General features: G+C 40.8%; 1 protein-coding gene across 3 annotated transcripts in view; it reads right to left on the reverse strand.

Moving 5' to 3' along the window:
* Window positions 1–10,380, reverse strand: part of KCNH1 (potassium voltage-gated channel subfamily H member 1) — a 381,062-nt gene that overhangs the window by 358,974 nt on the left and 11,708 nt on the right. The window lies entirely within an intron of this gene.

Consider the following 10,380-nt stretch of genomic DNA (forward strand, 5'->3'; position numbering starts at 1 on the left):
GAAGACAACATGTGAACTAGAAGGAAGAGTGGCTCCAAATATAGAAAGCAGGAAGGAAGCTAATAGAAAGATTTAGCACAGAATGGTTCAGAGAACAGAAGTTTCAGAAGAGAGTTATCTAGGGAAAGAGGAAGTCAGGTTCTGATAACTGTCTTGATCACCTGAAACAACATAAAAAGTCAATATGGTTATTATAATTTGGGGAAGAGAGGCAGGAAAAGTTAGAAGCATCAAAGAAAACAAAGCTGTGCAAGAAAGGAAACCAAATCACACTATGTCATTATCGCTCTCACAACAGTGTAAACACCTTATTAATTTCCAATATTTAAAACCAACATATGGTCAAGGCATGAAATACTTAACTATAAGTATCTGAATATAACTGTATCAATTCCAACACTGTGAAAATGCAAATGATAAGTTGAGAGAGAGAAGTGAGAACAATCATGGGATGGTGTCTAGTGGTGACATAATAAAAAAGAAAGGTATATAGGAGCGCCTGGGTGGCTCTGTCAGTTAAGCGTCTAACTCTTGAATTTGGCTCAAATCATGATCCCAGGGTCATGAGATCCAACCCCAAGTTGGGCTCCATGCTAGGTATGGAGCCAGCTTGAGATTTTCTCTCTCTCTGCCCCTCCCCTGCTCATACTCATTTTCTCTCCTTCTGTCAAGAAAGAAAGAAAGAAAGAAAGAAAGAAAGAAAGAGAAAAAGAGGAAGGAAGAGAAAGAAAGAGAGGGAGGAAGGAAGAAAGAGACGGAGGAAGGAAGAAAGAGACGGAGGAAGGAAGAAAGAGAGGAAGGAAGGAAGGAAGGAAGGAAGGAAGGAAGGAAGGAAGGAAGATTTTCCTTAAAGTTGCAAAGATAACCAATAAAGGAGTAAAATAATTGTATTAGGAGAAAAGGGTAGAAAGTAAATAAAGTGAGATAAAAACTCAGCTAAATTAACTGAAGTCAACAGCTAATAGCTAAAAGTGATAAATCTAGAAATAGCTGTAATGCATATTATTTAGAGACATGGCAGAAACTATAAGAAGAAACAGCTAAAATTAGAGTATGTGACTTCTGGTGAGCAGGATAGGCAAAGGGACAAGGCACGGGATGATTCTTTTTCTTCATAAGCTTCTTCAGTTTGATTTTTTTCAACCAAGAACGTATATTACTTTGATAAAAATAAGTATATTCTTAATTTTTAATGAACTTAATTAGAAAAAATTAACTTATTGATTTTTTTATTTGCCAAAAAATGAGAACAGGATACACTCAAGCTCCAGATATCACTGCAATCTCCCATAACTGCATTCTGGCCATCCCTGAAATGTGCTCACCCTTCCTCAAGCATTTCCATTGTCCCTGGGGTGCAGATAACAGCCTTATCTGGGAAAAACCACGTCTCCTAGTATCTTCTTGGACTTCAGAAAGGAAATAGAAAAATAGGAAGTAGTGTAGGAATAGAAACATCAACCTACAGACCATCCAGTCAGAGGATTTCTCAATCATAGATTTCAAAATTCCAAAATAGTTATCTCTCACTGTTAACCCAAGCAAGAAATTATAGTTGGCAGGGAGCAAGATTCCCTTGTCACTATGTGATAGAAGATTTAGGAATTCCCTCTTTACTGAAGGATGTGGACTGAATGAAGGAAAGAATCTAGTCCTAGTCACAAAGTCATTTGCCTCCAACAGGAGAGAAATTCTTCCCCCTTCCCCTGCCTCTCCCTTGCACACACGTATATCCTACTATGGTTGGCTGGAAAGGGAGAATATTCTAGATTCCCTTCAATTCCTAAGCTACAAATAATTGACCTGCAAATTGACTTCCAAAATCCAATCTATTTATAAATTGTGGGCTACCTATACAAATAACATCACATGTATCATCAGAAACTAAGAGATTCCACATAGGCAATATTCCAGGTATTAATAATAATGTATACCATTTATTATTATTTACTCTGTGCCAGGCTCTGTACTGAGACTTTATCATATATTAAGGTGGGGGTTTTTAACGATTGTAACAATCTTTGTGAGGTGGTATTAGTTTACTAAAGGAAGTGTCATGGATTTCATCATTTTATTCATGAGTACACTGAGCCTCTGCAGACACAGTCAGTCATAGCAGGTTAGAGTTAGGATTTGAATCCAGGTCTATATGACTTCAAAATCCATGCTTTTAATCATCATATTACATCATCTCTCTCTTACTCCATTAAGTACTAAAATCAGACCATTTCTATGAAAATCTTTGTAACACATTAATGTTCCTTCCTATAAAAATACTAAGTATAATGAGACCTTTAATTGATGAGTCAATAATGCCATTATTGTTATCATATATCATGATTCTATCTTGTGATCTACAATGATGTCCTCAGGAAATACTGATGTGGGTAGAAGCAATTGTTTCTCATCTAAATGTTTGGGTTCTTCTGTCTACTTTTCAATGTTTTGTCTCTTTCCTCACTTGCAAATTATCACTTCCCACTTCTTAAAACATAGTATGCTGACCTATTCTATAACAGCACTCCTTCCACACAGTGATAGAAGAGAAGGGACAGGAGAGGAGGGGACACTTTGTGCCTGGATCCCCATCTGACATCTGTGGAGAGGACACCACACTGGCAACTTAAAGGTGCAGCAGAGTAAACCTGGCTATATTAGCCTCCTGAGCACCGCCTCGGTTCTTATGGAGTCTGGAAAGGATCCAGAAGCTTCTAACTATGCCACTAGTGCTGAAGTTGCATAAGCAGATGGTTATCACAGTGGAGTGAAGCGACCCAGTAGCCAAAGGCTGTGTGTCAAACTGCCCCACTTGGGGGTTCAGGCAAATATCAGAGATGAGCTGCACAGTCAATGGGGGCCTAGATGGGATCAAGTTACATACACACACACATTTACACACATACACATAACAGATACATATGCACACACATACACATATACACACACACACAAGGGAGCATGTGTTGGGTTGAGGCAGGGCATCAAGTTCTGTTGCCTCCACCCCACACACCATCATGGGGAAAAGCAATGGGAAGGGCAGAACTGGATTCTGAGCACAAGAGACTAAGTCACCTAAAAAAGAATAGTTAAGGGGCACCTGGGTGGCTCAGTCGATTAAGCGTCCGACTTCGGCTCAGGTCGTGATTTCATGGTTTGTGGCTTCGAGCCCCGCATTGGGCTCTATGCTGACAGCGTGGAGCCTGGAGCCCACTTCGGATTCTGTGTCTCCCTCTCTCTCTGCCCCTCCCCCCTCTCCCTCTTTCTCTCTCAAAAATAATAAATAAACACCTTAAAAAAAGAATAGTTAAAATGGAAGAGCTGGAGATACTACTAACTGGGATATTCATAATCTCCCTTTGCTGTTGAGTGGAGCGGGAGCTTCTGAGGGAGATAAGATTTGCTAAATAAAATAAAGAAGTGGACCTAGGTGGGCCCGAGTCAATTTGCTACCATGCCTCCAGAAGTATGTCTGCAAAAGAGATAGGTTCAGAAAGTGGGAATCCCGTGAAAAAAAGTGCAATAAATTCTGGTGCAAGAACCCCATGACAGCACTTTTGCTTAACCAAGTCTTAATTCCTCCAGGCGGTTGGCTATGTTCCCGCTGGTGAAGAATGCCAAAGAAGAGGGCTCTAGTGAAGTGACATGGACTTTCTAGTCAAATGGAGAGACATGCACTACATATCCAAACATAAATGACTCTGGGATTATTTACTATTTTCCAAGCTGAATATATGAAAATTTATTTCAAAGCCAAACAAAACTTAATTAGGTAAGTATCCCACTGCATGAACAAAACATCAAAAAACAGACTGCCGCAGAACTGGCCTGATCTGGATATAAGTGATTTGGAGATTGTAAACTGGAAAATGTTAGGATATCTGCCATTCTTCATCAGTGAAAAGGGCATCATCACCTTCAAGACTGCATGTATTAACAGTCACTGGATCATTACTCCATAAGGTAGACAGACACTGGTATTAATCCATTTTTACAGATATTGTACAAAGGCTTAGTAAATCGAAGAAACTTTCCCTAGGTCATATGTCTGGTAGAGCTGGGACTGTCTAACACTGTATCAGTGTTCTCCACAGAAACAGAACCAATAGAAGGTGTGTGTGTATGTGTATGTGTGTGCGTATTTATATATGTAAAGAAAGAGGGAAAGATTTATGATAAGGAATTGGCTCATGTGACTATAAAGGCTGACAAGTCCCAAGATATGCAGTTGGCAAGCTGGAGACCCAAGAGACATAATGGTGTAGTTCCAGTTCAAGTCTAAATGCCTAAGAAACAAGAGAGCTGATGGTGTAGGCTAAGGAAGAGCCAATGTTTCAGTTCAAACCCAAAGGCAGAGAGAAACTAATGTCTCAGCTTAAAAGTAGTCAGACAAAAGGGGAAAGTCAGCCTTTTGTTCTATTCAGGCCTTCACCTGATTAGATGAAACCCACTCACAGTAGGGAGAGCAATCTGCTTTATTCAGTCTACTGATAGAAAAGTTACACTCATCTAAAACCATCGCAGAAACACCCAGAAAAATATTTGACCAAATATCTTGACATACTCTAACCAAGTTTACACACAAAAATTAACCATCACAAACACTAAAGCCAATGCTCTTAAACTGTATAATGCCCTGCAGTAATCTTTAACAGAAATCAGCAGAACCATAGCTCACAAATTCTGCAGCTCCCTCAAAGTCCTTGGTAGTACTCCAGGACTCTAGATTTGGCAGAATACAGTACCTCTATAAAGCTCTACTTTGATAAATAGCTTTTATGATAAATAGCTTTTTATGATAAATAGCTATTTATCTTTCCATGCCTGGGGCTTCCACTGAGAGAAAGGAGTATCTACCCATCCCCAGAAAGAAGTGTTAAAATGAATACTTTGACCTCCTTCTTCACCCGCCTCATTTATACCTGCCTAAGTAGATTGATCAAGCTATCAATAGGTATCTCAAGGGCAAGGGGAATCCACTCTGCGCATCTTGACCTCTCAGACTTGCCTGTGCCTGGTGTGGTAGGGGAAGCCAGGGCCTGAACTACTTCTCTCAGAACCCATTTGTGACAGCCCTCTGTTCTGTCATCTCCAGCTTCTTGGCCTAGGAGTAGGTCAGTGACTCATGGTCTAGAGGCCAAAGTCCAGGCTTGAGGAGGGAGACAGGTGTGCAGCATGTTCCCTTGTCCAGTTTAATAGTTATAAATCTGATACCGTATTTTGACCTTCATGTGGCTCCTTCAGAGAGTCTTCACTTGGGTAAAAATCTGGAGGAATAAAGGTTAAAGGCCCTCCAACACATTGACGCAGATCAAGGCTCCAAGAGACCAAAGGTTATTCAGAGGTCATCTGCTTTCCTGCCTCCTGGCACTATCAAACCAATCACTGGTTACAGTCTTCATAAAATACCTACAAAGGAAGAGGCAATACAATCCCTTCCAGAGCATTGCTGGTGCTTTATAAGTCCTTTTCACCTTCTCTCTTCTTTTAGTAGGGACCAGCCCCTTACATGTCTCAGGCACATGGCTCTGACAACTGGTACGGTCAGTTGAGATTATACTGGTAGCCCCCAATAAACCATGCCTGCTCACATTCATGCCCTTATTTATTATTTAGTTCTCTCACCTTAAATCTGGGTGGGCCTGTGATTTGCTCTGACCAACAGACTGCGGTAGAATGGATGCTATGCCAATCCCAGGCCTACACATTTAAGGTCCAGAAGCATCTGCTTCTGCACTCTTGGGAGCCCTGAGCTGCCAGGTGAGCCCAGAGCTATACATCTGGAGACACCATATGGAGAATCTACAAGCACAGGGCACCAAGTAGGACAGAGGCCATGAGATTAAACAGAGAAGCACCAAGGAACCTCATCAACAATTAAAACTAATGGGAGAATGGGGAGGCGGTGGGCAAAAGACACCCTATTAATCCACCCTTCCCCAGCAATCCCTAGGGTCCCCAGAGCACCGTCTGAAAGAACAACCATGGGGACAACCACAAGGTGGATCCTAGTGGCAGCACTGTCCCTAATGAGCTGTGTGAATGTCACTTCAGCTCTAGGGATCTCAGTGGAGGCAAACTAGTTTTCTATGCTTCCGGCAGCAATAAAATCTGATTAAGTAACCAGATTCATAACAAAGAACAAATCAGATGAAGCCTCTACAACCTGCAATCACCCACCCTTGTGGAGTAATCAACCAGTCATTAACTTGAAATATCACTTCTCTAAATGCTGGACTCTGTAGAATCTAGGCCACTTTAAAAATAACAGAAACAGAAGATGTGGTATATATATACAATGGAATACTGTCTGTGATGAAAAAGAATGAATCTTGCCATTTGCAACAATGTGGATGGAACTAGTGTACTATGCTAAGGGAAATAAGTCAGGCAGAGAGAGACAGATACCATATGATTTCACTCATATGTGGAATTTGAGAAATACAACAGATGAACATAGGGGAAAAGAAGCAAAAATAAGATAAAAATAGAGGGGGACAAGCCATAAGAGACTCTTAAATACAAAGAACAAACTGAGGGTTGCTGGAGGGAGGTGGGTGGGGGATGGGTTAAATGAGTGATGGGCATTAAGCGGGGCGGGGGGGCACTTGTTGGGATGAGCACTAGGTGTCATATGTAAGAGATGAATCTCTGGGTTCTACCCCTAAAGCCAAGACAACACTGTGTGTTAACTAACTTGAGTTTAAATTTAAAAAATAACAGAAACACCTTCTAAACTTAACTAAGTGGAAAGTGATACATTTCAGGTGAACCATGTTGTACCAGGCTTTTTGCTCAGTGAATTGCCTGGTTTTAGAGACATGGTATGATGTGCCATTTTAATGTAAAAGTATACCATGTTGTCAAGGGAGGCTATAGTAGAAATAAATCACATGTTGGTGGGTCAGTTTATATATACAGAAAATGCCTAAATGTGTCTTTGGAATCTATAAAATCCGGGTAAGACATATGCTTTTGACTGTACGTGATAGCTTCTGCAGAGAGAATGTGAAACTTCCAGCCAGCCAGTGGCTCATTCTGAAGCACACAGCCTGTTTCCAAATTCATATTCTCTGAACTGATCAAGTCCCTCCTACACTGTTCAGTAAAATGTGTAGGTTCAACTTGGCTGCCCTTGCCATGATTTATTCATTGGCTCTCATCTAAAGTTCCCTGTGCCTCCCGGTCTTTGATGCAAATTAGCCAGATTCTACTGCCTCCCTCTGATGCCTTTTTACCCCTAAAGGTCTTTAGCTGTAAGAGCAAATGCAATGAAATGTAAGGTTTCCCAAATTCAACCTTCCTCAGCCCACACAGTTTCCTCCAATTTGTAGAATAAAAACAAATACTCTTAAAATTTGAAAGACACCCCCTCCCACCCAGTGTAAAGTTTCTTCAGCCGATTGGGGCCATGAGCCAAACCACACTGTAGTAAGTAAGATGGGTCAAAATCATTCCAAACTTACCATCTGCCCATAAAGCATAACACAGAAATATTCTAAAGAGAAATTATTAGAAAATTACTTTTCATCATAATTACAAGTAACAAAGGAGAAACTAACTAAAGCAATGGCTTAGAAAGGTGACTCAGTCTGGGCAATCACACAGATAAAAGCTACATTCAGCAAGCAGTTCACACAAATGTATTGTTCCCTGCGAACCCTGGTTATTTGGAGGCCTGTGGTGTACATTTGACAATATGCTTCTAATAACTAGAGATATTTCTCTTAGAAGGGAACATATCTTCTTGATACTTTCACTGCTACAAGATTACTAAGGCTATCTATCAGTGCTCTTATAAAAAGCAAGTTTGAGTAAAATTATTTTTTCTTTCTTTTAAAACAATAGGAAAATGATTGTGATAAATGAGAACAAGATGTACGTAAGCACTAGACAAAGACAAGAAAATAATAATTTGATTTGCCTGAACCTAAATAAAATCCATACCAGAAATTAATTTTTTTTAATTTTTTAATGTTTACTTATTTTTGACAGAAAGAGAGAGAGAGAGAGAGAGAGAGAGAGAGAGAGAGAGAGAGAGACAGAGACAGAGCATGAGCAGGGGAGGGGCAGAGAGAGAGGGAGACAGAATCCGAAGCAGGCTCCAGGCTCTGAGCTGTCAGCACAGAGCCGGACGTGGGGCTCGAACTCACAGACCGCGAGATCATGACCTGAGCTGACACTCAACCGACTGAGCCATCCAGGCGCCCACAGAAATTAATTTTTTAAAAAAGCAAAAAAAAACAAAAAAACAAAAAAAAAACAACCCCACCCAGATCAAGATTTGGTAATATTTGGGAGAATGGAGAGGAGATGAGAAACAAGGAGTTAGGTCAGGATGATACACCTAAATAAAACATTTAAAATCTTAATCATGTTTAGGCTCTACTGTGTTTTTCAACAATAAAATTCCATGAAAAGGACCCTTCTAAATTGTCAAGGGCCCAATCCTGGTACAATACAAACTGAACTCCCAAGAGATTCGATAGTTACTTGCTTTGCCTCTAATTTTAATATACTTCATAAATATGTTTTGATTATATCAGTAAGTTACAATGGAATGAGAGCTTTCCATTTCAAGAGCAAACTCAAACTCTGTTTAACTGGGTAGTTGCCCCTAAGTACGTGGTTTCAGAGGCATGACCTCCACCTTCATTCAGCATCAAATTAAAGGATTTTAAAGCATTAAAAACAGATGAATCAGTTTTATAAGCAGTTTGGAAGGGAATAAAACTGTGTGAGAAATGTAAACTTTTTTATGACTCAATGATAGTTTACTTAATAAACAAGAGGTCAGTGGTATGTTGAATTGCTGTGAACAATTATTTGTTGGTGTCATCAGTTGCTAACAAATGGTACAACAGATTAATCAAGTAGGTGTTTTACAGTCATAATCATTTCTTAATGCACATCTTTACATATTACAGTCACTTTGAACAAAACTCTTTGACCATCAGTAAATAACACACAATAAAAATTCATTCCCAGAACTTAAAAAAAAAAAAGTGACTCAAAGTAAGCAGTATAGAATATTAAGCAGTACTAGACAAAGATTTTTTAATTAGTTTTACATTCGTCTCCTGTGTTATTTTAAAACTTTCTTGGTAAATGGCTCAGTGAGGCTACAGTATAGCACCATGGTGGATGGAAGGAATCTCAGAGCAGCCCAGTTTAGCACAGCAAATATTTGAGTCCTAAGCATGGTAGGAGTGCAGGGGACACATCTGTCCATTTGAAAGCTCCACCCACCTTCCCTGTCTAGGTGTATCTGCCACAGCCCATACATCACAGAACTCCATACCCTTCCCACCACACAGCCAGAGTCACAGCAGACTAGACTGGGAGTGTACAACTAGCCAAGCAACCCACAGTCAGCACTGGGCCAATAAGATTCTCAGAACAAAACCCAGACACTAAGGCCAAGAGATCTATAGAGTTGACCCCATGCAGCTGGTAAGTAAATGGAGAAAGGAGGTCTTGAGAGAGAAACAAGGCACTCAAATACACAGAAGAGCATCTACTGAGGCATGTGATGGGAGAACTGGAAAGAGACAGACAAAGGCAGAAATGGATAGATGGAGGCAGAGACTACAGACAAAGAGAGACAGCAAACAAATGGAAAGAGATGACAGCCAGGTAGTGATGAGGACAGATGGCAGAGAGCAACATGGACAGACAGGAATATAGACAAAAGGCCAAGAGCAACAGAGACAGAAAACAGAGACCATCCATGGCAGGCAGCAGTAGGCAGAAATAGGTGGGAAGACAGATGGAGAGAGGAGAGACAGACAGAATGGAAGTGGGGGGGGGGGGGGGGGAGGAGGGCCAACAGAGAATACAACAGCATGAGCCAGAACTGGAGAATGGGCACCCAAGAGCAAGAGACCTGTAGCAATCCAGGGGTGCCTGGGTGGCTCAACTGGTTAAGTGTCTGACTTTTGACTTCAGCTCAGGTCATGATCTCATGGTTTATGAGTTCAAGCCCTGCATCAGGCTCCATGCTGACAGCATGGAACCTGCTTGGGAGTCTTTCTCTCTGCCTCTCTCTCTTCCTCTGTCTCTCTTAAAATAAATAAACTTAAAAAAAAAAACAGAGATAGACCTGTAGCAATACATAAAGAGTGAGAAGAGAATGTAAGGCTGTTGAAAGAACATACAGGAGAGACAGAGGAGACTGAGACCAAGAGCCAGAAGAAGATAGAGAAAGAGAAGAAAACCAGAAAATTCAAAGAGAGGGCATAACTAGAGACAATTAGAAGGTAGGGATTGGAAGTTGGGGGAGAGAAGGATAGTTAATTTGTATACTGGGATCCACAAAACGGTGGCCACCCCAGCGGCCTGGCCCATGTCACAAATCTAAACCTAAGGCAGCCCACACTGGGA

The sequence above is a fragment of the Leopardus geoffroyi genome, chromosome C3, assembly GCF_018350155.1.
Source record: "Leopardus geoffroyi isolate Oge1 chromosome C3, O.geoffroyi_Oge1_pat1.0, whole genome shotgun sequence".
Lineage (NCBI taxonomy): Eukaryota > Metazoa > Chordata > Mammalia > Carnivora > Felidae > Leopardus > Leopardus geoffroyi.